General features: G+C 36.2%; 1 protein-coding gene across 4 annotated transcripts in view; it reads left to right on the top strand.

Annotated features, from left to right (window-relative positions):
* Nucleotides 1-26844, top strand: part of LOC128867901 (BMP-binding endothelial regulator protein) — a 161911-nt gene that overhangs the window by 78407 nt on the left and 56660 nt on the right. For 2 of the 4 annotated variants that reach the window (XM_054109504.1, XM_054109502.1), the window contains one exon: nt 3616-3759. The exons of 1 other annotated variant lie outside the window; for it this stretch is intronic. The gene's annotated coding sequence lies outside the window, so the exon portion shown is untranslated. The remainder of the gene's footprint in view (nt 1-3615; nt 3760-26844) is intronic. One more of the 4 variants, XM_054109503.1, reaches the window with a different exon arrangement.

Below are 26844 nucleotides of genomic sequence, written 5' to 3'. Positions count from 1 at the left end.
GTCGATCGATTCTGTCTTTCCTCATCTGTATGAACTACTGCCTTGCATCTGTGTATGGATGAATGTATGTTTTTGTTTGTTTGTGTTTTCGTTTCGTATTATTGTGATTTCCATAGCTGTTGTTATTACATGAGTTGTTGTTGTTGCCTGCACTTACGTTTATGTTTCACATCAATGTTCACCTGAAGGAGGCGGTGGATGGATGGATAGTTTCACATTAAATCTCTTATTTAGCTACACGCAGCTGTACTTGAATGAACGAAAAAATCAAGCCAAAAAAAAAATAATAATAATGAATTGAGTACAGTGACTTGGCATTTTTCGTTGGCGCCGCTCGGCTTCTTTTTTCTTTTTTTCTTCTTTCTTTTTTTGTGTTTTTGAGCACTTTTTTGAAGTTAATGATTTCATTTTATGCATAGATAATAAATAAAAAATGCCTTTGTAATAAAATAATTATTTGTTAAGCACGAAATTGGTTTTTTGAATTATTTAATTTGTCATTTCATAAATGATTTTTAATGACTTATTTGTTTGGTAAGTTTCTATGTATTTATTGCGCTGTGTGACCAAGCAGTTTCTTTTCAAAAAGTAGTGGATTTATGTGCCGTATACGACATGCAAACTGCTACTTAATGAATTTTTCCTTGGAACTCAAAAGCCTTTTGCTGGCCGGATCGCCAATCATGGCGAAAATAAGAAGAAAAACAAAAAACTATAGAAAATAGATCAACTCTCAACGGAGTTCCTTCAGAAAGGTTGAGTTTACATTTTTGATTTGATTGACAAATGGTTTTAATCCTGGACAAATGGTTTTAATCCTGGACCATCTTCCTAGCTCTGTCATGTTTTCATTGTTCGTTTTATTCTAATTTATAAGTTATAAAAACGATAAAATGACGCTCCGGGTTAAAGGTTGGCTCTCTCAATAACTTCGACCAAGAATTTCGATTTTTGGCAGGCATTCTGCAGTTTTTCAGTTCAAAGATTTTGGTGTCGTCATTAACTGTGTTAATCCAGGTTTTCATTGGGCGATCATTTTATGGGGCACATACGGCTTACAATTGTAAATATTTTTTGTAATTTCGTTTGAATTAACCTCAAAACATGTCCAACTCTCTTAAGGGGTTAGGGGTAGTCAGAGGCCTGAAAAAATGATGATTTTCATAAATTTTTTTTGCTAATCATTTGCTTTATTTTACAAAAATAAAAATATAGCATTAATACATCTTGTTTCGACTTGACTTCAACAAAATTAAAAAAAAAAAACGCTAGCTACTTGCTCTCGAACACTCTGGAGCGCTCGAGCTCCCTTTGTTAATTGTTGAATAACTGGAAAAGTCTTTGTCACTTCAAATTTTCTCACAATATTTTTAGAAAATATTATACTTTAAGAAAGTGCAAAAAAAAATCCAATTCTGACTACCTCTATCCCCTTAAGATGCTGAAGCGTGATGTAGTCGGCGATTTAGCGCAGCTAGGCATTCATTCTCGTAAAGTAAGCGATATAGTCCAGGCGCCAGGGGTCGATTTTGGACTGCGTTTTTATACCGTTAAATTCTTAACTATACTTGTGATTTAGCTTTCATGAATAACGAAAGTGAACGTCAGCTGACGCACCCGCGGTGGGAGTGATTGTGGGAGGGTACGAAACGTGTCGAAAAAAAAAGTCTACCAACTAATTTAATATCGACTGAAATTTTTTTATGTATTGCTGGCATTTAGTAGAATAAAAAAAAAATAGTCAGCTGCACCGTAGAGGGGGGAAAATACGTCAGCTGAATAGGCGAACTGTAAAATAAATTAAAAAGTAAAAACCGATTGAAATTTTTTTACATAATTTTGGACATATATGAAAATAAAGATGGTCAGCTGCGTTTATAGCGGTGGAAAGACCGTCAGCCGAGGCATTGAAAATTCCGCGCGCCGCGAAATGTATGGACGCAATGATATATTCTTGCCGGTATTAAATGAGTTGTTAAACATTTTTTTTTCTACACGTTTCGCAGCATCCCACGCACATATCCACCGCTACTGGACCAGCTGACGGTTGGTTTCGTCATCCATTGGATGGCGTTTGCCTTCAGTATTAAAATCAGTCGGCATGAAATGACGAGGTCAAAATGACCCCTGGATCCAGGACTAATAGTTGACGTAATCAACCAAGGAAGTAGCGTAGGATTTTTCTCTCGAATATTTTAAGCTTTTCTTCATACGCCTTACGCGACGCCTTAGTTTCAGAAGCATAAGTAAGGCAAGACCTAATTATTATTTTATAGAGTTTCAGTCGTTTCAATCGAGCTGGCTTAACGCCAAACTTTAAGCGCATTTGTGTGTTAAACTTACAACAGTACGAAGCGCTGCAAAGACCTACTTCTAAGCATGGATCGAAACGAGCTTTAATAGCTCATCTTCCAAATGGTATGGGAATTATGTCTCAGGTCAGATATCACCGCAGCCGAAGTTAATACCAGTTGAGCTTTCATACTGCTGAGGACTGACGATCGCCTATCAATACACACTTTTAGCTTGGCCCATTGAACCAAATGCGTTTTTTCGCTGCCTAACACTATAAGAAAGAAATAATAACTTTAGCTTTTGAGCGTGATGTGACTTCTTCCTTATTATTATTATTATTAGGAGATTCAGCGGTGTATTCAAGTTTTGCACCCAGTCCACTCTTCCCTTGGTGGAATGTGGGTAGAGAATGTTCCGCTTGAACTAAGCGGGGATATGCTGATCGGTTGGCAGGGAGAAGAACTCAACGGTTTGAGTTCAATTTCCGCCTTTGGTAAAATATTATATGTTTAACCAGATATTACCCCGTTTATGTATCAGGCTGGCGGTTTCATCTTCCTCCCCACCTGCAAATTCCAATGTATTGTAGTATTTTCCCAGGTTAGTAAGATGATAATTCCATCTACAATGCTTTCATAAAGTTCCCGTGATGATGCTAAAATTATTCTTTTTCCATTCCAAGCAAACCTTAAATTTTGTGTATTTAATTAAATATTTTTATAATTGCTTCGCAAAGCGATAAACCTGGAAGATTGTCCCAGTATGATTTTCGGAGGCTACCCCTTTCTTAGCTAATTTATCTGCCGTTTAATTTCTCTATTTCTTTAAAATTCTCTGCAATTCTAACTAGTTCCTATCATTCAATAACCGCCCGAAATGACTTTGGGGATGTTCGTTCTTCCGAATCATACAAAGATTCCGGGAGAAAGTGCGCCCATTAGCATCTCTGGTGAATTCCTTGCAGCGTACGGGCGGACAATATAACAACAATATTCTCTGGCAGGAAACACACTGGGGACCTACAGAGCTTGCTACAACATCAAGAGACACACCATAAAGTGGAAGATAAACTCGTCTAAATGACGATTGCACTTGCATACAGTGAAACCGCATCAAATTCTACATATACAGTTGTTGGTACTCAACTGAGCAAAGGCTTTGAGGTGTCGTCCTGCCATCTGGCAAGCCACACCTCATCTGCACGAAAACCTGTGTGACAAGAATTTTATTATTTATTATAAAGCGATAGTCTTAACAAAATAATACACAACATCTTAAAGCACATTAATAATTATAATATTTCGTTTTTTGGATTTTCAGTCATGAATCAGCTGCTATAAAAACTGTCTGTCCTTCGGTGGGATTAAGTGGATAAAACGCTTTTCATACGAAAAAGCACTTAGTGCATCAGAGACTCATTCACCATCCACCACTTTGCGCAAAAAAAGGAGTGTACATAAGTAAGTAAGTAATTTGATATCTCGTCACCATAAACACTTAATGCATTACTTACGTATGCGCATACACGCAAGCATACATGTGCATGTGTGTATGTATGGATGTGTGTGTTCTTACACGATAAATTGACCGATGAATTCGATGATTCACAACAGATCGAACTTCAGCTACCACAAGCAGAGTCAGAGTCAGAGTCAGAGTCGGGGTCGGAGACGGAGACGGGGTCCGAGTCAAAGCCATTGACTTGGCAGGGAGCGAACCATTAAGAGCAAATGAACAGTGGACAGCGACATATTTGTTGTTTGTACAAATGCATATATAATATATAAACGTCGTTTTGTATGAGATTCATAAAATTACAAATAGTTAACATCCCACAGCGAATTAAACTTGCAAAGAAACCCTGAACTAGTGAAATAAATTTCTGGTTTAGAACTAGTACGATTTTTACTAGTTATGAACCACTTTGCAACACGTCCCAGCCAACCAGCGGCATCTGTAAAACGCACATAATTAGGATACCCTAAGGGTCTCAAAGGAGTATATGCGCCGAAAAAAGAGCCCACTTAATTTAAAATATGTGAAAAAGTATGCTATAATTGGTGCTTACATCTTTTGCTGGTTGTTTGGCTGAGCTCCTCTTCCAATTTATGCAGTGCGTCTTAATTTTTTCTATAAATGGAGGGCCTACAATTTCATGTCGCGTTTTTTTATTGGCAGTTTTTCATGGCAGCTACATAGTGAGAAAGCTCACTCAGATAACCGGCAAAGACTCCTCTATTCACATAAAATTTTTTAGAACGGATTTCATAAATAATCTGTAGATAACATAGGCGGATAATTTTGGGATTATTGCATTTATTTATAATTAATCAGCGAATGCAAAAAAGAATAAGCAGCAACGAGGTAACAAAGAGATACAATTTGAGCTTTGAAGGCTCCGATGCAGTGCTCTTGATTACTTCCGTTGCACTCCATATTCAGAGCGCTCCTTCAGGGTGTTGCGGTTTGACTTTCCTCTCACTCCTGCTTCGGAGCCCTTCGCACTTGACTGACTGGAGTGTGACGGTGATAATATCCCTTCTCGTACATTCCGAACGTGGCGTTAGCTCCTGGTTTATCTTCAACTATCGGCTGGTTTCTTTTAAAAAATGCTATAAAGGCCCAGTTCCATACTTTACAATGATTTTTAATTTATTATAAAGCACAAAGAACAATCGTGAAATGCAACTAATATTTTAATAGATGCCTTAAAGGGGTCTTCTGTAGGTTATTTTGTCTTGCTGATATTTCCGGTTTGATTTGATAAATGACTCAACCAATATTAATTTTAAGAGTCTGGATCGGATGTATTCTGGAATATTCACATATCATTGATCCGCAACGACAGCCTACAAAAAAGGACAACGGAGTCTAATGGCAACTATTAATATGGAATAATACTGAAAGATTTTCGTGCAGACTTTTTGAGATTAAGCTTTTCTATTATTGAAGTATTTTTTAGAAAAAATATTTTTAAAAACTAATTTTATTTATAAAAACTTGATTTTTGAAGATATTTTCAAATCGGTCCTACTCCCGTAAATCTTAATATTTTTTCGAAATATTTTTTACGAAGTCTTTAAATGTATTAATTTTATAATTCCAGTGTAAACTTATACCCATTTTTTTGTGTGCAGTGTGATATATCTTATGTCTATATCAAGGGGTAGACCTACTAAATATTAATGTTCTTACCACTGACCAAAAAAAGTCAGTAACTAATGGGGTGCTCAATACTTTCGGCCAAGGCTGTATGTAACTCGTCGTTGTTGTTGTAGTAGCGGCATAAATAGCTCGCAAACATGTACGGAGAAAGCTGTTGGGGTGACAGTCCTTTTCCGGAGATAAATTCGGGCCGTTTCGGTAACGTAAAACCGTCGTGGGAACGATATGTAATTCGTTGAGCTCAACACTGGTTCGGAGCTATCGAAAAAGAATGCAGAGCTTACTAAATTTCATCCTCGAATTTAATACCCACAAATTTAGAATTATCCAAGAAGCCATGCAATGAGGGACACTTTACAACCTCACTAGTTGCTTATGCGAAAAAAAAGCAGAAGGTCCTCAAACTAGCCATGGTTCCAAATTAACTAGAAAAATACCAGTTGCGTGAATTTTCCAGCAGGTTATATGCATTTAAAATACAAAAAGACGCCACGGCGGAGAGGGTTACACAGATGCGTACAAGCAGTCAAGTTCGATCAACACAATACCAAGTCAATTGGTCGTCGTCGGCTAATGGGCACTTGCAATGCATGCTGCGCATATGTGACAAACATACATGAATACACACATATAAGCATATGAACATACAAAAGCATGCACAAATTGCCAGTATGTCTGCGCGCGCGTAAATCAACCAAAAGTGGCAAGTGATGAAATGACGAGCATTAATCATATTCGCTTTTTGGAGATTTCTGCCTTTTTTGTTTTTGGCCAGCGCGCGCATAAAACCAAACAATCGATCGCAACGAAATGCTGACTGCCTGGCGGGCTGATTGGGCAGGCTTACTGCCTGCTGCCACCGCAACTGCCTCGATTAGCTTTTTGGCTACCAGTCGGACGACCAACTGGCCATTCGCATGACGGTGCCTATTTTCTGGCTGACTGGCTGTGGCTACGGCTATGGCTGTGCATCCGTCTGTGCCTGGGCGTTCGCGTTATAATTTAAATAATCAGAAAATGTTGAGAAGTAAATTTTACGCTTTATGAATTTTTATGAACAATTGCTGCTGTTGAACAAGTCCGTTGACTTTGTTTTCATATGCCACACTTTTTTCAGATTTCTTAATGATTATCGTATTTTTATTTTGATCACATTACTCGTTAAGTTGGCAGGGGAGGGGGTAAAAGTCGGTGTTTATAAATCAATGAAACATATGCATGCACATAGAAAGCGAGACATGCGCTGCCGTTTGGAGTGATTTTGTGTGTGAGGTTTTGTTTTTGGCGCATGAAATATGAGACATGCCGGGCAGCAGATTTGCCGCTTCAAAATAGGTGGGCAGAGGTTAGAAGATTTAAATGCAAGACGAAAAGGGTGATAGATTAAAATTGCATATGAACACGATTTCTGTTGAAGATAATATGCGAATTTATGTGAGTGTAAGTAGTTACATACAAATGATAGATTTCTTGTTATGCCCATTTCGGAAGTGTAGGAAGGAGGAGAATATCAAATTTGCTAGGGAATAATATTTTTGCTGACCAGTCTGTCTTATAGTGTTTTCTTTTCTCGAAAAAAAATTCGGCTCATTTTCTAATACACAAAAGAAAAAACCTGAAAAATCCAACTTTGCCATAAATTACATATACAAGGTGGCACAAAGTAAATTTTGTTTTTGAATAACTTTTTACTAAATAAAAAAAAAAGATTTTTTTATTTATTTATTTAATAATCCAAAAAAAGTCTAAAAATAAAAAATAATAATCTAAAATTAAAATGTTGAGTGATGGAAATCTTTATCTGGACCTTTACGCACTCCATGGCTTGTCTGTTTATATACTGCAGCTGTCTAGTTCACAAGTGTGAAATGTGATTGACGTACGACGCCATTTGCCAAAAATTATAAACCTTTCGCTAGGGTGATTAATTTTGCGCTACCTTGTATATATAATTGGCGCGTACATCGTTTTTGTGTGTTGTGGCCTTCACCACTTTCATGGCTGAAATACACTCAACTAAGAAATGTTGACCGGTTGCAAGCAAATATTTTGAGAAAAAGATATGCAATCCTATGAAAATTCTGAGAATAGCACACGACAGCCCTGACGCAGTACAGAAGAACTGAAAATTGCTGAAATATAATGCGATCCGCTCTAATGCTCATAAGTGTAAGTGTTCGCAATGTATCTATACCAAATATGTTAGCTTAAGCTTGAACTAAGCTTTCTTAAAGCCTAGACAGACGGCGGCGTTAATCGGGACTACCGGCCCAGTTAACTCTGATAAAAATTGTAGTGTGACACACGGTTGTTATGCGGATTAGTAAACAGCTGATTCGTTTATTGGATAGCTTTGTCAATAAAAGATGGACCGCAGGCAAAAAAAACGGGTATTAGTTGCCCTGATACTAAGAAATAATTATTTATTTAAAGAAATCTTGAATTGCGATTTCTCAAACTACTTCGAAACTTAAAAACAATTAATATAATTTCGAACGAACTAGTGCAAACTAAAATTACACCGTCTTTCTTGTTTTTCTCTTTACAAGTTTAACTATGTTTCATTCACAAGAGATATTCTTCTCTTCTTAATTGGCGCGATAACCGCTTACGCGATTTTGGCCGAGATTAACAAAGCGCGCCAGTCGTTTCTCTCTCGTGCTAACCGGCGCCAATTGGACACACCAAGTGAAGCCAAGTCCTTCTCCACCTGATCTTTCCAACGCAGAGGAGGCCTTCCTCTTCCTCTGCTACCACCAGCTGGTACCGCATCGAATACTTTCAAAGCCGGAGCGTTTGTATCCATTCGGACGACATGACCCAGCCAACGAAGCCGCTGGATCTTTATTCGCTGCGCTATGTCTATGTCGTCGTAAAGCTCATACAGCTCATCGTTCCATCGTCTACGATATTCGCCATTGCCAACGTGCAAAGGTCCAAAAATCTTACGCAGAATCTTTCTCTCGAACACTCCAAGCGTCGCTTCATCGGATGTTGTCATCGTCCAAGCTTCTGCGCCATACGTTAGGACGGGCATGATGAGAGTCTTGTAGAGTGTTAGTTTTGTTCGTCGAGAGAGGACTTTACTGCTCAATTGCCTACTTAGTCCAAAGTAGCACTTGTTGGCAAGAGAGATTCTACGTTGGATTTCAAGGCTGACATTGTTATCGGTGTTAATGCTGGTTCCTAAATACACGAAGTCTTTTACAACCTCAAAATTATAACTGTCAACAGTGACGTGGGTGCCGATACGCGAGTGCGCCGACTGTTTGTTTGAAGACAGGAGGTACTTCGATATTAATCTGTATTAATTGCACTTAACTCCTGAGATAATTCCAAATTAAGTCGTAAAGCCCGATTAACACCGTCGTCTGTCTAGGCTATGATGCACTTGACTTAATCCGCACGAGTTTTTCACCCTAGACAACCCTCTGTAAAAAGGACTGCTTACATGCCGTGGAAAAATTTAACGACCTTTCATTATAGCTGTTTTGAGAACGGGTTAAAAGTGCCCTTTTAAGTAGAAGTTACGAGTTAAAATCTACTAAAGAAAATTTCAACGTTAAATTCTTCTATAGAAATCTGAAAATAGTTATTTTATTTGAAGCCGTTTTACATAACATATTTCTGATAAGTTAATCGTTCTTTCGGGCAAAGTGTAAAATTGTTCGACTGAGTTATTTTTTACATGATGACATGATTTTTTTTTACGTAAGAACCGGATCATCCAATTCCCATGTAAACTCGCTCGCTACGTTCAAAAATTTACATATTTTTTCGTGATATCGTCAAATAATGGTTTTTGGCTAAAGTAAAATGGATAGTTTTTACAAAATTCTAATACCTGGAACATCTGTTAAAACAAAAGATATGTAAGTATATTAAATTAAAGGCAATGAAATTCGCTATCTTTAGTAATCCTTTTACTTTTCCAACATTTTTCGAATAATGGTCTTGAACTACAAATTTGTTTGTATTGCTTTGAAATATCATCTGTTTGAGCGAATGGGTCTGGTGGGGAACGAGCACGAGACAAAGTTTTTCCGGGCATCAAATATTTAAATAGTCGAGACACTCGCGTACTGGCGCCCGCGTCAGTTAAGTAAAGCTTAACAAGAGTAAAATTGGAATTTTTGCAGTATTGTATATCAAATGGGTGTTTTAGAAAAGTTGATGCATGTATGTCTCAACCCAACGCTATTTGAAAATAAGCCATGAGCTTTTCAACAAGACTGCGCTCAAGCTCAAGGTAAGGTTAAAAAGCCAAGAAACTGCTTCGTTTCAAATTGGCATGAATTAGCCGGCTCAGTCACCTGACTTTAAGACCATTTGCAAACTTCGGACAGATGTCAAAGAAGCTGTAGGCAAAAAGCTCTGGGAAAACTATGAGAAAAGTGAGGAAGGTCATTCTCTGTCGAGAGGTGTAGGAATTTGGTGGACTCTACATTCCGTAGGTGCGCAACAGTATCTGCCAACAAGAGCCATTTGGCGAAATATTAATAATTTGAGCCTTATTTTGTGTTACAGAATGAAGTATTTTTTTAAGATTTACTTTTGAGTTAAAAACTTCTCTTAGCATACATTGCTGGGATTGTCACTAGTCACTGCAGACTGCGCAGCTATGTGCAGGAGCTCGGGATATGGCCCAACGACTCTTGCATACCCTGACCACCTCCTACCCTCACCACTCCATCTTGCTTCCATGCCATAGTGGGAAGAGAAGAACGAATATCTTGATGTCCGTTCGATGCTTGGATTAGATTGGATTACTTAGAGGTTTGCTCGTCAACCTCATGGCGTTTGGTGCTCTCTACTCTTCACAGTAGATCATCTAGACGCAGTTCCCTTTTTAAACTCAAGATAGAGCTGAATTGGATTGAGCGCATGTGCGTATTATTCTAGCTGCAGTTGGCCGAGATGTCTCAACCTTTTGGACAGATGACTACATCTCCAAAGCTTTCTGAGGAAACTGATTTTGGTTCAGGTATTGTGATTAGTAGAGGGCACAAGTGCTTAAAATAAAATATTTGCAATAAATATCTTTCCTTTGAGCTACTAACAAATTTATTTATTTAATTTCATCGCCTTCATTACCGATTCAACATACACGAAATATCTCGTTTCAGCATAACTCCTGAAAATTGCGTTTTCATTTGCCTATCATTAATTTCACTTCCCCAGAGTACTGTTATGCATAGAAAGATTATAGCAACAACTATTTCAGAAGTAATTTTTATTTTTTAGAAAATCGAGATTTGATCATGGAATTCCACAACGCCGTCTGGACGATTCATAGATTAAACGTCTGCGGATATTATTTTTCTTTTGTAACGGAATTGCATCTTTAATCAAATTGAAAGCGATCTCTGCATAAATTTGAAGATGTTCATTCAACTACTCAAATACAGACACATACATATAGACATTGGAAAATTCCTTAAAATGACATACTCATTTACACTTAGCAGCGCTCAACAACTTAATGAACGTTTGATTAGTTGCTTGGTTGCATGAATGGGTGGTTGGTTGGTGGCTGCTGGCTAGTGTCTGGTTGCTTGGGTGGACAGATCGACAAATGAGCAAGTCAGCAAATGAGCAAATGAGCAAATTGTTGTGCCAATAACACAAATAGTGAGGCAGCTGTTAATTAAGCGTATTGCTGTTGTTGTCAAAGTGCAACACAGATGCTGTTGGGCGGATAAATGGGTGGACAGATGGATGGATGAACGATCGTTTTTGTAATGATGAGTAAATTGTTATTCTTTCGACTGCCAGTTTTCGAACAAAGTTCACAAAATGATAGACACCTTAGTATTTATTTAGTTTTGAATGGTATAGGTGGGCTGGCATGCAAAGTTTATTTGCAAAGTGGTACTAAGTTGTAGGTGTACTTGTAGTATTCACAAAATAGAAAATTAGCCAATGTACTTGTGTATGTATGTATGCACATAACTGAGCAGAACAGCACACAACTGCCAAATCACATTGACCCAAATAGTCGTGAACGTGAAAATGAAATCATTCGGCACTCAATCAATCTTCGCACTGCATAGCAAATTGTTGCACATAGTGAAAATTTACAAACATACATCCATATATGCATACATACAGCAGGGCGGTACCTATGAAGGGGATCAAAGCATACGACGGTTCGAGCTACCCCGCTCATGCTGGCAAGATGTACTGAGGAATTAAAAAGCTCCAAAAAGCTGCAAATAATTGATAAATTTGATAAATGTAGGGTTTTAGTAGACATTTTAGCATTTTTTAGAAAAAAACAGTACAACAATCGGTTGAGCCCTTTTTAGTTTGTTGAAAGTTCCAAATTCGTTTTCATTTTTCCAACACATTTTGGTTTATAGACACGCCTCTTTTGTAGTTTTAAGCAATTCATGTAAACTAAAACCTTTCAGGAGAGACGAGCTTTGAAATACAAAAAAAAAACCCCGTGTAAATTGGGTCATTCTGTGCAAAGTTATTAGCGAACATAATCTAAGGCTAACAAAGCCGCAGATTTCGAACTTTGTATGTATCCTTAGCGGAGATTGTCCGTTAGGTGTCCATGCTGTGAGACATGCGATTGCTTCAAATACTTTCTGCAAAAGCTGTCTGGAGGATAAGGTGGAATGATCTCAGCACCTTCTTCCCAGCTGACCTGCTCTCGTCGGGCAAAGATTTTGACATCGGGGTTCTAAGCCTGCGGCTATTGCGGATTTAAATATCAGAAATCTGCTGAATTTCATCAGTACCTTGAAATGGTTAATACAAAAGTAATTAGCCACCGTTGGTAATCCAAAGCCCCTTCTTTCTTTTTCCACCTGTTTAGTCCCTTTCCTTCTGTTTCCCCCCAAAACCCTCCTGTATGATTTCACAACGGACGAATTTTGATTCTTTGTGCAAGTGGAGCTCCCTCGCGTGTGCAGCCATTTATCCCATCTTATCCTATTAGCGAACATATACATATACATACATTATATTTTAGGATTTCACTTTATAAGTGTAGAGAAATTTAAATTGAAGTTATTTCTACCGAATGAAGAAATACAAATTACTTTCTCTCCAACCTCTCTGAATGGAGTGGAAATTGCACTCTGCAAGGCAAGTATCCTTGAAGTAATTCTAGACAGAAACCGCAATCAAAAATCCCGACCAACTCAGCTGTACAACGACTATAGGATAAAGATGGGAATCAAGTCATATATTGTACACTTGATGTATTGAGCAGTTGCATGCTTCACAGATTACCGGTGGTCTTAACAGCAAACTATTTGAAGTGTAAAAAAGCAGATTCCACGCTTGTCACTGGGAGACCTTCTCTAACACTTCGTCCAGTGAACTTCTATGAAAACATCAGACTGGCTATGCCTGACTGTAACTCAGTTTGGAGAATACAACTACGGCTAAGAGAGCCCTTAGATTTCAGCCTTCGAAATTTCTCTATAATACTTCTTTAAACTTAAGAGTGCTAGAGGACACTACTATTTTCAGGATACTACTATTGGCATCCTATTATATTCTTATAAGTTCTGTAAAGTAAGAGCGACTATCAGTGAAAGGAAAAATGAATTACACCGAAATTCACTTGTTAAGTGACCAGAGAAATCCAGCTAAAGGACGATGACAAAATACTCATGTTGCGCATCTATCTTGACGGTGTAATAAGAGAGCACTGAGAGCTTGAGGGATATACATCGAAATTTGATTGACTTCGTCTCCATCGGCTTTTGTTATAGTCGTCGAGGTGAGGAGGAAGTAGAGAGATTTGCAGATTAGCTATGCTTGGTTGCGGCAGACTACTTCAAAAAGCACATCGTAATCTACTATTTATATTGGCGCGTATATGTTTTGTTCGGTGTTTGGACGAGCTCCTTCTCTAATTTACGGTATGTATCTGTATGATTTCCCACAAATGAAGGGACCCATAGTTTTATATCTCCTCCAAATGGTCACAGATGGTGGTTGATGCCCAGAGTGGCCGCTTTAGCCGAATGGGGTTGTGCGTGATTATCACGCCCCATTCGATGCGGCTCGGGTTCGTATTCTACTAACAAAATTATATACTTACGTGAGATCCATGCTTCTCTAAAATGTGTTTAAGTAGTTCATAAAAATAAATTTGATTCTCCCTCGCGAAAACAAGATTTTCGACTTAGATAGTAATTGCTGATGGCAACAGAACTATTATAAAAATTTGCTGAAAAAATATTTAAATTTCAAAAGTAGTTTTTCAAAAAAAATAAAAAAAGGAAGATATATTCTGGATTTTGAGAAATATCTTTTTTTGAATTATACATAAGAGCAAAATGTAAAAAATATTCCACTCACAGTCACCCTAAAGCAATCCGCTAGTGTATCAGAGGGGCTCACAACAGCAAGAATGCAGCATTGTGAAAAGTTTTTTTTTTTTTGTTTTCTGCTGTTTTTATAAAAAGATAAATCAAAACAACGAATACTATTGTATATAACTCAAAGTTTCAAAGTTTGTACATAAGTTTTAAAAGTTCTATATATTATATTATCGTAAAAATTTGGAATTCTTTAATCAAATTTTTACAAAAATTCTTGGTATACAGTTTTAAAATCCATCCAATTTTGGTTTATGCCAGTTTAAAGTGACCTAGAATTCGCATTGTTTTTTTGTTGATAGTGTTAGCATCTTCGATCATAAAATGATTGCTCGAAATTTATATATATGTATGTAAAAAAAAAAAAAATTATCAAAAATCGAGGCAAATTAAATGAACTATATTTTTATAAAAAACAAAAATTAAAAAAAAAATTTAATAAAAATAATAACATGGTCAAAAGCTTACAATATTATTATTGTGAGCGCCTCTGTACGTACATATATTATATATATATTTTACCATATATTTATTTTAGTGTTGCAAGTATGCAATAGATCAGATATTTATTTAGTGCGCTCGCAGGCAAAATAAAAATAAAAAAATGTTCACAACTAGCCAACTATGTAAGTACGTAGATACTCAAGTACACACAGAAATACTCATACGCGCGGATATTCGTACTATTATTTAGCTATAGAGCTATAGAGCTGAAGCATGATCTGCGCAACTTGCCAACCAGCGCACCTCCCCCGGCTAGCAGTCAGACAATCAGCCAGTCAATCAGCTGGTCAAACCACGGGATGTGTTTGCACATATGCATCTATGTATGTTTATAGTTAGTTATGTATGTGTTGTCAAATAGTCTGTGGTGTCTGCTGGGGGGAATTCCGACCTTTGCTCGGCAGCGCACTAAATCAAATACTTATACGTAGATATCCACATATAGTATATATACAGATGTGAGTGCACGGCACGAGTAGTTGCATATGTAATGCAAAAACACTACAAACAAAAAAAAGAAGTCTAAATAAATCATTGTTGTAATTTTCGCTTTTCAGCGTCTTTGGGCGTGATAGACTGACTACTTAGAGAATTTTAAGTGGTTCGCCTTAATAAATAATGTAAGAAAATTATTTGAATGATTTGTTGTCAAAATGTAATGGGGGCAGGCATAGGCTATGGCCAAATACGCGAACACACTATCTGCATGCATGGTATGCGCATGCACACATAGCAACAGACACACATACACACATATTTGCGAGGTGTGATTAAAATATGCAGCGCATAATTTTATTGCGAGACAAGTAACGAGATGACAGCAAATATTTTCCTTCAAAGCGCTGTTTTTGGTTAGCGATACTTTTAGTCCAAAGTGAGGTTCTAAAGTATTTTTTTTTATTTTTTGTTTCCTTGGTCACTCCGCTCGAGGGCATAGGTACTCGACAAGACTTTTCCATCCTACACGGCTCTGGGTTGTTGTTTTCGCGCCGTTCTATGTCGGCTGTCGGCATCTGCTAGCTCGCGCAACAACGACTTTCTCCAAGTATTCTTTGGCCGAGTACCATAATCGAGTGGTCCAGTACCATAATCGTATTCTGGTGGTTTTCTAAGCGTGTAACCTATCCATCATCACTTTCTGCATTTGATTTGCCATACGATGGGTTCCTTATTCATTGATATCGAAAACGCGTCGTTACTCATGGTAGCGAGCCGGAATATTTTACACATGATGCGGTGAACGATTGTAGCATCTGTGTAGCCCATGTTTCCTTTCGCAGTATAGAGCGCCTGAAGATTCGCGAACTCGATATCGCAGGCAAAACTACCGCTACGTGTACCGCGTACTTTGACATAAGGCTCATTGGGCTTCCTGGTCAAAGCGACATTGCGGGAAACTGCGAGGCGGCGAGACAAAGGACTAGTGAGGTAATTTCTCCGCGAAAATCACAGCTCTCGAATTTCGTGGGTGCCTTCACAGGTCCCTATCCGCGAGCTATGCATGGTGTGAAACTTGGAATCAATCCGGGTCAGCTGTATGGAGGATTAGGTGGAATCATCTCAGCACTTTCTCCTCAGCTGCCCTACTCTCGCGGGCCAAGATTTAGGCATGTTGGTTCTCACTTCTTTGCTACGCCTGCTGATATAGCAGGCCTTGATATTGAAACTCTGATGAGCTTCGTCAGCAGCATAAAGCGGTTAACTCAACCGCAAATCAGTCAGCGTTCGTAATCCACAAATACTCATTCCGGTGAGACATCACTGGAATTTTGACAGCGCTCTCATGAGAAAAAGAGTTTCGCATCTTATCATCTATGCCTGGGGAAGCAATAATGCATTCAAGTCATATATTTTGAAATTACCTCACTCGAATGGGGAAAAATTGGTTCAAACGAGCCCAAAAAGATGTTGAACTTCCAAGACTAAAAAATATTTATTTTTACTTTCCCAGCTCATAACTTAAGTAACACCCTCGTATTTGTTTTCTTTCTCTAATTCTAATGAATGTATGAATATTCATTTTCTACTTACAAATGCTTGCCTCCATTTTGATTCGTCACCTGACATCTCAATTGCTAACAGGTACAGTAATTTACGGTAATTAATAACTTGGCAATTCAGTTTCATTGCCCATAATTCAAAATATAACTATACATATTTGCATGTTTGCACCCATACAAATATACTTAAAAGTCTATTAGATTATAAAATATCACAGTTCACATATTAACCCAGTTGTGAATGATACCCGTAGCTCGCGAATGACAACAGATTGCATGGCCATAAATCTTAATTTACCTAAGTAAACGAGGATCAATTAAGCCATATTTATTTTTTGCATAAAATCGAAAAACAATACATAACAAAAGGCATAAATCTAGAAGCATATATAGACATATTTACGGTGTCCCATAAATACACAAATGCGCTACTTGCATACATACATACACATATACAATTGCACCACAAGCATCACCCGTCAGTGCTCATTAGTCATCGTTAAAGCGATGAAGGCAATATTTATGTTGCCAATAATCGAATTCACTGCGTGGAGCTACGAGTGGTATTGTACTCGCGTAGTACTTGCAGCTTAAGAGCCATCAACGTTCTGTGTCTTAACCTGAATCAGTGAAATAAATCAAAAACTTATTTCTAATTTGCTGATTTGTGATCACCATTTTTATGCATTTTGTTTTTCTTTTGTTTTGTGTTTTTGGGTTAAATAGTAATCATCATAAAAATGCGCATGCGCTTGAAACTATTAACATGAACTATGAAGGTGACAGGGGCTAAGGATAGCGTAAATAAAGGTGACGCATTCAAGTGCTCAACCAGCTACGGTCGCCCATTCGAATTGACGGACACTTAATCTCACGCTCGGCGCATGCACTACGAATTGTTTGACTTGCTTGAGTAGCCTGAATGACATTTACCTGATTTTCAAGCAGAAATAGGCACTTAGACAGTTGAGCGATAGTGTGACCAACTGCCTGACTGACTGAGTTAGTTACCTATAGTTGTTCGTCACATCTAATGGTGCTAATGTTCATTAGCGTTTTTGTTGAGTTTTGCGACTGCGACACCTCGCGGAAATTGCAATACCCGTTTAATTCTTTATGAATAGCCAAGAAATAGTCGCTGCCAGGCTACTGGTATGATGTTGATGTTGGAGCATTGCAGCGGCGGAATGGCAGTGACGGACTGGTTAACTACTTATTTAGTTGGCCTAAATGCTTTGATTGGACGTTGATCTGCGCCGAACTGCCTGAATTTTCGGTACAAAAAAACGAAGATTTCTTAAGTTCATTTCATGAGAGGAGGTTGACCATTCGCATGGATTTTTGTAGCAAATATGATCCATCTTAAGGGGGCAGATACCTGTAAGTGGCCATATTTTCCCTGATTTTGATTAAAATTATTTAAAATGAAGAAGTCAATATATTTTTTTCAAAATTGGCATACAGTTTATTTATACATTAAAATAATATAACATTTTTTTTTTATTTTAATCATTTAAAACGGCGGATGTACTATACACTAAATTTTTCCAGGAAGGTCGCAGCGGGGCTTCTCAATCGGCGGGCATTGTAGCATCGGTGGCAATCACCTGAATACAAAAAACCAAATTTTTTTTTGTTTATTAATGTCATAATTTCTATATGAATCAAACAAAAAAAATGGAAAGAAAATTGTTAATAAAATGTAAAAAAAAATGAATTTTGAGGCGAATTTTCGTATTATTTTTGCTTCGAAAAAAATTATTTTCATTCACACAGAAAGTAATATCATAAAAGAGATGTGTGCAAAATTTCAGGGAGATCGGTCAATCATTTTTCGAGTTATCGTGTACACCAATTCCAAAAATATAGTTTTGAGAAAAACGCGTCTAAAGTTTGAATACAACGTAACTATACCTCTCCCAGCGCTCGAACGCAAAGAAAAGAGACGTCACGGTTGACGATCTATAATATAAGAAATACTTAAATTTACGTTCTAAAAATTTTGTGACACATTCTTAAAGGATTATATTAACATTTTATGAAAAACAAAATTTTTTTTCGTCATTTTACAGGTACCAGTTACCAGTGGCACCCACAAGTGACGAGAGTTTAAGAAAATAATTTTTGAATGTATAGTGATTTTAAAGTAAAAAGATTGTGCCTCTGTTCCTTTGTCTTCCACGAATTTTTTTACTGAATGAATTTCCATTAAGAAAGTGATGCGCAAATTTTTCTGAGAGAGTATTTCCAGCGTAATTATTAAACAAAAATACCGAACACGTGGTAAATATTTTTATTTTTATTTTTTTCAAAAATTTATTATTCTAAATTAGTTTTCACTTAATATATATATATTTGGCGCTTACACCCTTTTTGGGTGTTTGACCGAGCTCCTCCTCCTATTTGTGACATGCCTTTTGATGTTGTTCCACAAACTTTCTCTTTTAAGCCGACTTCATGCAACAAATGGTTTCTTATGAGGAGGGCGACCGCTATTACAAAAAAACGTTTTCTTCATTCTGATGTTTCATGCACGGAGATTCGAACCCATGCACTTCCGAATGGTATTCGCCCATTTTTCGATCGCGAAATAAATGCCCAAAGTACGTCCGCATTACTCCAAGAAACGCTCTCTAGGGTACCATGCCTAACCACTTCATCAGAAATGAAATGTTCCATAATGCCAGCCACTGTAGCCTATAATCCATTTCCGTCTGATAACAAAGTATTCCGATGCAACCGTAAGGGAAGACATGAATTTCAGAAGGTATTTCCCAACTAATATCGATGATACAATTTCATCGAACTACTTGGCTATTGTAATAAATCTGTAGCCACCACAAACAGATTGACCTCTTTAAATTGCATGGCATTTCTTAGCAGTTTCTTCAGCTGAACTTCTCTAGTAGCGTCTATCTCAGAAAAAGGCTTAACTGGTGTGCTGTTAATGAAGACTTTGCATCATAATACTTCAAAAACGGGTCTGGGACAATAAGCCGAAAATTATAAGCTCGAAACCAAACATACCGACCATCAAAATATCAAAAAAAATAAAAATTCCGGAAATTTAATAAATGTCACAAACGCGTTTGACAAAAACAACAAAAAAATTACTCTCATTAATCCAATCACGCCATTCAAAGTATTTTTGCGTCCAACTTCTTTCTCCGCATTATGCGGGTACACTTTAAATTAATAATCCTCATCCGACGAACTCCGACTACCCCAACCACATTATTTTGCTATAAAACGCATTATTTTGCTTAAAGAATTGTTATACTAAACTCTAAAAAGTAGAGAAAATTTCAACTATTCGAGTCCCGATTCTCTTTTAAGGGTAAGTGAGTGGAAAAGGATTCACTGGGCACCGACTTCGACTTAAACCGAACAGTCTCATTAGAAAATTATTGAACGTTTCTCTCCAGCTGCTTAACCAATGTAACCTTCTCCAGATAATTTCACCCAGCAGGGACCCCATATAACGAGATTGGCTTTATAATAGTCTCGTAAAACCTATAAATTGTCTTGATCGATCATAATATTTTTTATTCATTTGCAAACGTTCGGGATGCGTAAAACGCAATCTCGGAAATATCAACCTAAATTGAATATTTCGAAAATAGAATTCCCCAAGTAGCTCTGATAGATGCTGCACAAACGCCAATGCACCTGCATTTCAAAATAATCGCATGGACTCATATATATATAGTTAGTTTCGTCATTATGCCTATATAGCGCACTTCACTGAAGGGGCAGTTGAGTCGAAGTTCGGTCGTGCTATTCGTCAGTATGCCGGATCTTTTGCCTATCTGTGGCCTGCTCTAGAATGCTATAGATGGACTTCGAGTTAGTTCAGCGCACACTGGGTATGACTACTGACTTGTGAGACTGCAAAGTTCTTTTGACCATGGGCGGATCGAAGGCGATCCACGAAGTTTCCAAGGATAGTGCGATGTGACAGATGGATTTCCACCTGCAGCAGTTTTTTAGAGCATAATGACCTGCGTTCATCTGAACTTCGACTATTCAGCCGGTCTACTTTTGCGCGGCTAAGAGTCTGACATTTTACCAACATTTTAATTTTTTAACTGCGCTCGAGTTGCTGTCATATTTGCGTATTAGTGTCCGCCTTAGTAGAATGCGTGACTACTATTTCGTAGTGCCAAGGTTTGCTACCCGCTACGTGCAAAAAAAAAAAAAAAATAATAATGGAAATATTTTTTTCTAATAGCGGACGGCTCTCGACAGGTAATGGCAAATCTCCGAGTATATTTCTGCCATGAAAAATCTCCTCATAAGAAACTATCTGGCGTGCGGAGGTGGTATGAAATTGTAGGTTCCCTCATCAAGAATGATAGCGCAAATTGGAGGAGGAGCTCGCCCAAATACTCAACAAAGGATGTGAGCGCCAGTTATATATATATGGGGCATTCTTTCTGAACGTGAGACCCCCTGCCCCCAGAATAGATTTTGACGAAAAGAGGTCTATGAGGGCTTAAAATGTAGGTAATTATGTTTACTTTCGAAAGCAAAGTGGCACTTCTTGAAATTCAAAATGGCGGATCCAATATGGCGGATTCAATATGGCGCAATTTTGCAGTTCGTGCATCAGATTTATGCTATGAACTGAATCATAATTGAATGATGAATAATCAGTGACCAATAAAAATAAATAATTAACTTGGAAATATGTAAAATTAAATCCAATGCAACAATTTTACTTAAAAATAAATAAAGAAAACACGAAATAGCATAAATCTGATGCACGAACTGCAAAATTGCGCCATATTGAATCCGCCATATTGGATCCGCCATTTTGAATTTCAAGAAGTGCCACTTTGCTTTCGAAAGTAAACATAATTACCTACATTTTAAGCCCTCATAGACCTCTTTTCGTCAAAATCTATTCTGGGGGCAGGGGGTCTCACGTTCAGAAAGAATGCCCCATATATATATATATATACATATATATGTATAAACGAGTATGTATATATGTATATGCATATGTATATTATATTATATATATGCAAGGTGGCTCAAAATTAGTCATCCAATTGTTTTTTCAATAACTTTTTACTGAATAAAAAATGATTTTGAGTGAAGGAAATCTTTATTTTCGCCTTTACGCAGATTCACAAATATCAAATATGATTGACGTACGACGCCATTTGTAAAAAATAGAAATATTCCTATAGAGTAATTAATTTTGCGCCACCTTGTGTATACATAGATTTTCTTCTTCTCCACCCACAATTCCTATTACTGATCGTTCGAATATCTTTACTGCTTCCTGTTCCCCTTCCCCTCTTGAGTTTAAATTACACCATAATGTACGATGCCCTTTTACCTGTCCAAGTGACCCCCTAACCTCTACCTACATCCACTATGAAGTCGGCTATACTTTTCTGCTAAAGAGGGTATTTAATATCTTAATGTTTTTCTTTGTGCTTATGGCGTTCAGTAATAAATTCTATGTTTTTTTATGATTTCCGTCATTTCTGTTGTCCATTATTTATGTTAAGTTTATTTTTTATGCCCCCACTCTTATATATTTTCGTGTTTGTTTAAGTTTTATATATTTTTGTCGTTTTCGTTCTTTTTTTTTTCTTTCTAAAAGCCATTTTACACTTTTCAACTATAAAATGTTAATGTTTTTTGACTGGCGCCAGTTTTGTAATTCTATACCAGCCAACCAAACACTCGCATTTCTACCAAATCTAGTCCTTCTACTCCACTCTGTTCAAAAGTTGTAAGCGAAAAAAACGCGTTTTGAACAAATAACTTAATAGTTTTTGTCTTGTACATTTTTTATTATTATTGTTTTTTATTACAATATTATTTATTTTTTTAATACTTCGCATAAACGCTATGCTAAGTAAGTAGCGCGCAGGCAAAGAGCGTAGCTAAAACGCAAAAGTCAATGTCCATTTCAGTGCAAACTGTAACTGATGGCAGCAGTTCCGCCAACAGGTAAAAAAGCGTATGGATGGAGCAGCCGCCATCTATACTCGTTACGAGTACAGCCACTGGCACACACATATGCACACATACACGCAAGCGCACAGGTATCTCAATTTAGTTTACTAACTGGTCGGCAGAAAGTGCATACAAATACCACTGGCTGGCTACTAATGGTAAGCAGGTATCCAACGCACGTTGGTAAGATTCATGACGAGTATCCAATTACAGTTAGACTTTATGCAAATTACTCACCCACTCGCAACCGATCACAAATTGGTTGCTGAATTAAATCATAAAAAGTAGCTGCTGCATCTGTCTAGCTGTCTGTATGCCTGCCTGCCTTTCCGTCTGTCCAAATATGTTACTAGTAGCATTTAGTTGCATACCCTGCCAGTTATCAACTTTCTCAGCTGCCATCGAGCTCAACTGCCGCAGTTTGTTAATGAGCCGCCCAGACAAACTTCCTAGACAATTGCACTATAAATTACATAAATTTCGCTCCTAATCTTTGCTGCGTTCCCATTTGCAGCTTCGAACAGCGGGAAGGGGTAGAGCTCTAATGCGTAACAACAATTTTCTATTGCTCTATTCAAATTTCGTATTCGTGTCTAGCCTAATCACTTTGGTTTGTTGCGAATACTTTGCGAGAAAATTGAAATTAATCACAACAATTATGGCTGTAAGTGATTTGATAGTTTAACCCGGAAAGTGCAATTCAATTGATAAGCAACATTGGTGTTAAATCTCGGCAACAAAACTAATTTATTTCGAATGCCCTGCAATCAAGCGGAGAAGCGCACAAATATACAAATGCATATATATGAGTACTTTTGTATTGTGGCTGCAAAGTAATCGGGTAATGTGAGTATTCAGTTAACCTTTAACGGCGCAGGGGCGAATGTCGTGAATTCGTTATGGCTCCTTAATTTACTAGCTTTGTAGATTTATGCCTTCCGTTTATCACAACGCAATCGGTTTTATTAATACATTTTTACCAAAAACTAAGAAAAAAATTCTGTGAATTGGCTAAACTTCGAATCTGATGCGTTAGACACTAAAATGTGTGGACCTGGGCACGATTGGGAGGAATTTGTGAAAGATACTGAACTTTGCAGAATTAAAGGGCAATCTTTGATAGGCACTGTGTCTTCATATCAGGTTTTGATAGCATAAAATATCTCCTTACTTTGCACTTTTTTCCGTCGAAGCCTGGATTTACAGACGAAATGCTTCTGTTCGTGCAAATCTTACACCAAAGATGGACATATTTGGTAATGGTAATTAAGCTCTCCCGAGCAATTCTTGATAATTTCGGAAATTGGTTAAGCTAAAGCAATAACTCTTTTAGCCATGAATTTTGACGCACGGTTCCACGATGACTAGAAAATAGTTAATGTTGCACTAATTTCCAACCCGACAGAAGATTAAGTTTTTCTCATTGTGCTCATCAGATAAAAAAGTAACCGGACAAGTCGATTCTACGAGCTCAGTAATGTACAACACTAAAACGCTAGCCCGCTGCTATCATTGCGCAAAAATTGCCCTTGAACCTTTAGTAAACTAATTGAATTTATTTCAGAACTTAATAAAAATAAGAAAATATCTATACAGCATCTTTGTATGCCTGACGATTAGGAACTACACTTCACAGAATCACCTTAATTGATTTATTTTGTTTTTATTTGATTAAATTTGAATTAATTTTTTTTATTTTATTTCATTTTATACCTATTATTTTATTTAAATGGAGTATACTATACTATATTAAAAAAAATATGTTATTTATTTTCCTCTTCATACACTGCTGAACGTTTTCATTTCATTGTCGCTTTCAAATCTTCGGTTAAAAATCAACTCATTTTGTGCCAAATATGAGCAATTCTGTGTGTGATTAATTACATAAAATCTCTTGTTTCTAGGACTTGCCTTACAACTTTAGGCAACAATTTAGACAACTCTCACTTAACCGTAACCATGTTTTATCTATTTACTGCGTGTGTCTGGCCAGATCGATGTTGGGATGTAAATTTTTCCTGCAAGCTGGGAAGATTCTAAATTTTTCATTTAACTAGAAACAAGACAAAGTGAGTAATCACCTTTCGATGAATCTGTGACTAACTCAGTGAGTTGCTCTTTAACCAAATCTCAACAGCCTTGCCTCGTTAGAATGAGTAAGGGAATTATAATTTGCTTCAAAAGAATTGCGAAGGGCAACTTAAGTACCTGCGTAGTGTTTAGCAATTATTTGTCAGGCAAGGAGAGCCACTTAAAAGGCTGATGATTCTCAAGTAAATTAATATTTCATTTTATATTATTTTATTTTATTTAACTGGAGTATACAATATTATTTCTCAATTTAATTAATTTATATAAACTTTATTTTATTTTTGTTTTTCATCGTGTTTGTTTCTTTTTTTTCCTCCATTTAATTTTATTTTGTTTTATTTATTTATATTTAACCTTTAATATTTTAGTTTTTAGTTTATGTACAATAATTTATATTATTTTCTGCTCTATTATTTTATCTCATTTGAATAAAATTGTATATTATCATGCTATAAAAAGTTTGATTACGTTCAATTTATTTAAATTCTAATTTTATATTATTAAATTGTCTTGTTTTAGATCTTATATGTTTTTTCACGTAAAGTTATTATTTATATATTATTTTCAATTTCATTCATTTCGTTTTATTTTATATTACTTTATTTGATTGAACTATAGTATTTCTTTATTTAATTTAATGTAATTTAATTTTTATTTTTAAGTTTTTTTTTTATTTCAAATCATTTGATTTAATTTTGATTTATTTTATTTTATTATTATTTTAATTTTATTATATATAATTCTGAATTTTCCAGTTTTATTTAATACTACTTTAATGTTGTTAATAACTTCTATTTAAGTGAAGAAACAAAATGAAGAGAAAGTTTTTTTCTAATAGCGGTCGCCCCTCGGCAGGCAATGGCAAACCTCCGAGTTTATTTCTGCCATGAAAAAGCTCCTAATAAAAAATATCTGCCGTTCGGAGTCGGCTTTAAACTGAAGGTCCCTCCATTTGTGGAACAACATCAAGACGCACACCACAAATAGGAGGAGGAGCTCACCCGAAAGGGTGTATTTAGTTTTTATTAGTTTCATTATTTTAGTTGTATTACCCTATTTTTAGCTGTTTTTTTATTTTAATGTGTAATTAAGTTTTTTATATTTAATTTAACACAATTTTTTTAATGCTTATTTTTAGACAATATTTCATATAAATTAGTTGTTTTAGTTCAATTTTGCTTTTTTAATTTACTTTTTAAGGTTTATTTTATTTTACTTTATTTAATTTTATTTTATTGCATTTTGTTCTATTTTATTTTATTTTATTTATTTATTTTTTAGACCTTATTTCATATAAATTTATTTTTATATTTAACTTTATTTAATTTTAACTAAATTTTATATAATTTCAGTGAATTTTGTTTTATTTTATTTTATTTTAATATTAAAGTTTTTTATTATTTTATTGAATTTAATTTTATTATAATATATTTAATATTTTTATTTTTTAGACTTTATTTCATTTAAGTTTATTTTTTAAATTTTATTTCATTTAATTATATTTAAATTTTTTAGTTTAATTTTTTACTGCTTTAATGAATTTTGTTTTACTTTATTTTATTTTTTTTGTAATATGTCATTAATTCTTTTTTACATTTAATTGAATTTAATTTATATTAGTTATATTTAATTTTTTTTATTTAAACTTATTTTTTTAATTTTATATCATATTATTATTTTTTATTTCAAATAGTTAGTTAACGTTTTACTTGATTTTAATTTGTACTCAAATTCCTCTTGCAATTAAGTTAATGGAGTTTAGTTTTTTTTTCTTTCTTTTTTTATTTCTTTTTTTTTAATTTTTAGACGATATTTTATTTAAATTAGGGAGGTTGAATTAGTTTTAAAGGTGACACACAGATGGCGCTATTTATCACTTTATCGCGTTGGCAATACTGAATATATATTCATGACAAAGCCTCATCCCTAGGCTTTGTTTATCAGTATCTGTCATTTCGCTGAAGTATAAACAACGCAGTGTTTTCGTGCTCCGAGTATGTCAACTTTCGTGCCGTCGAAACGCAATTTGCGAGAAGCTTTGCTTTTCTGCTTCAATTTGAAAAAAAATACAGCCCAAGCCCGTGAATTGCTGCAGGAGGCCTACCCAGACCATACTCCGTCGATTTCAACATGTGAGTACTGGTTTCGACGATTCAAAAGTGGTGATTTTCACACCGAAGACAAGGAGCGTCTTGGCCAGCCCAAAAAGTTCGAGGACGCGGAATTGGGGGAATTAGTAAACGAGGACTCGTGCCAAACCCAAGAAGAGCTTGCTGAATCATTGGGCGTTGATAAATCAACCGTTTGCAAGCGTCTAAAAGCGATGGGAATGATCCAAAAGCAAGGACATTGGGTCCCGTACGAGTTGAAGCTGCGCGACGTCGAACGGCGACTTTTTACGTGCGAATTGCTGATCGAGCGACAAAATCGTTAGGGTTTTTTGCATCGGGTGGTGACTGGCGACGAAA

The sequence above is a fragment of the Anastrepha ludens genome, chromosome 6, assembly GCF_028408465.1.
Source record: "Anastrepha ludens isolate Willacy chromosome 6, idAnaLude1.1, whole genome shotgun sequence".
Lineage (NCBI taxonomy): Eukaryota > Metazoa > Arthropoda > Insecta > Diptera > Tephritidae > Anastrepha > Anastrepha ludens.
The sequence above is the reverse complement of the archived record's forward strand: the minus strand, read 5'-3'. Positions and strand labels throughout refer to the sequence as shown.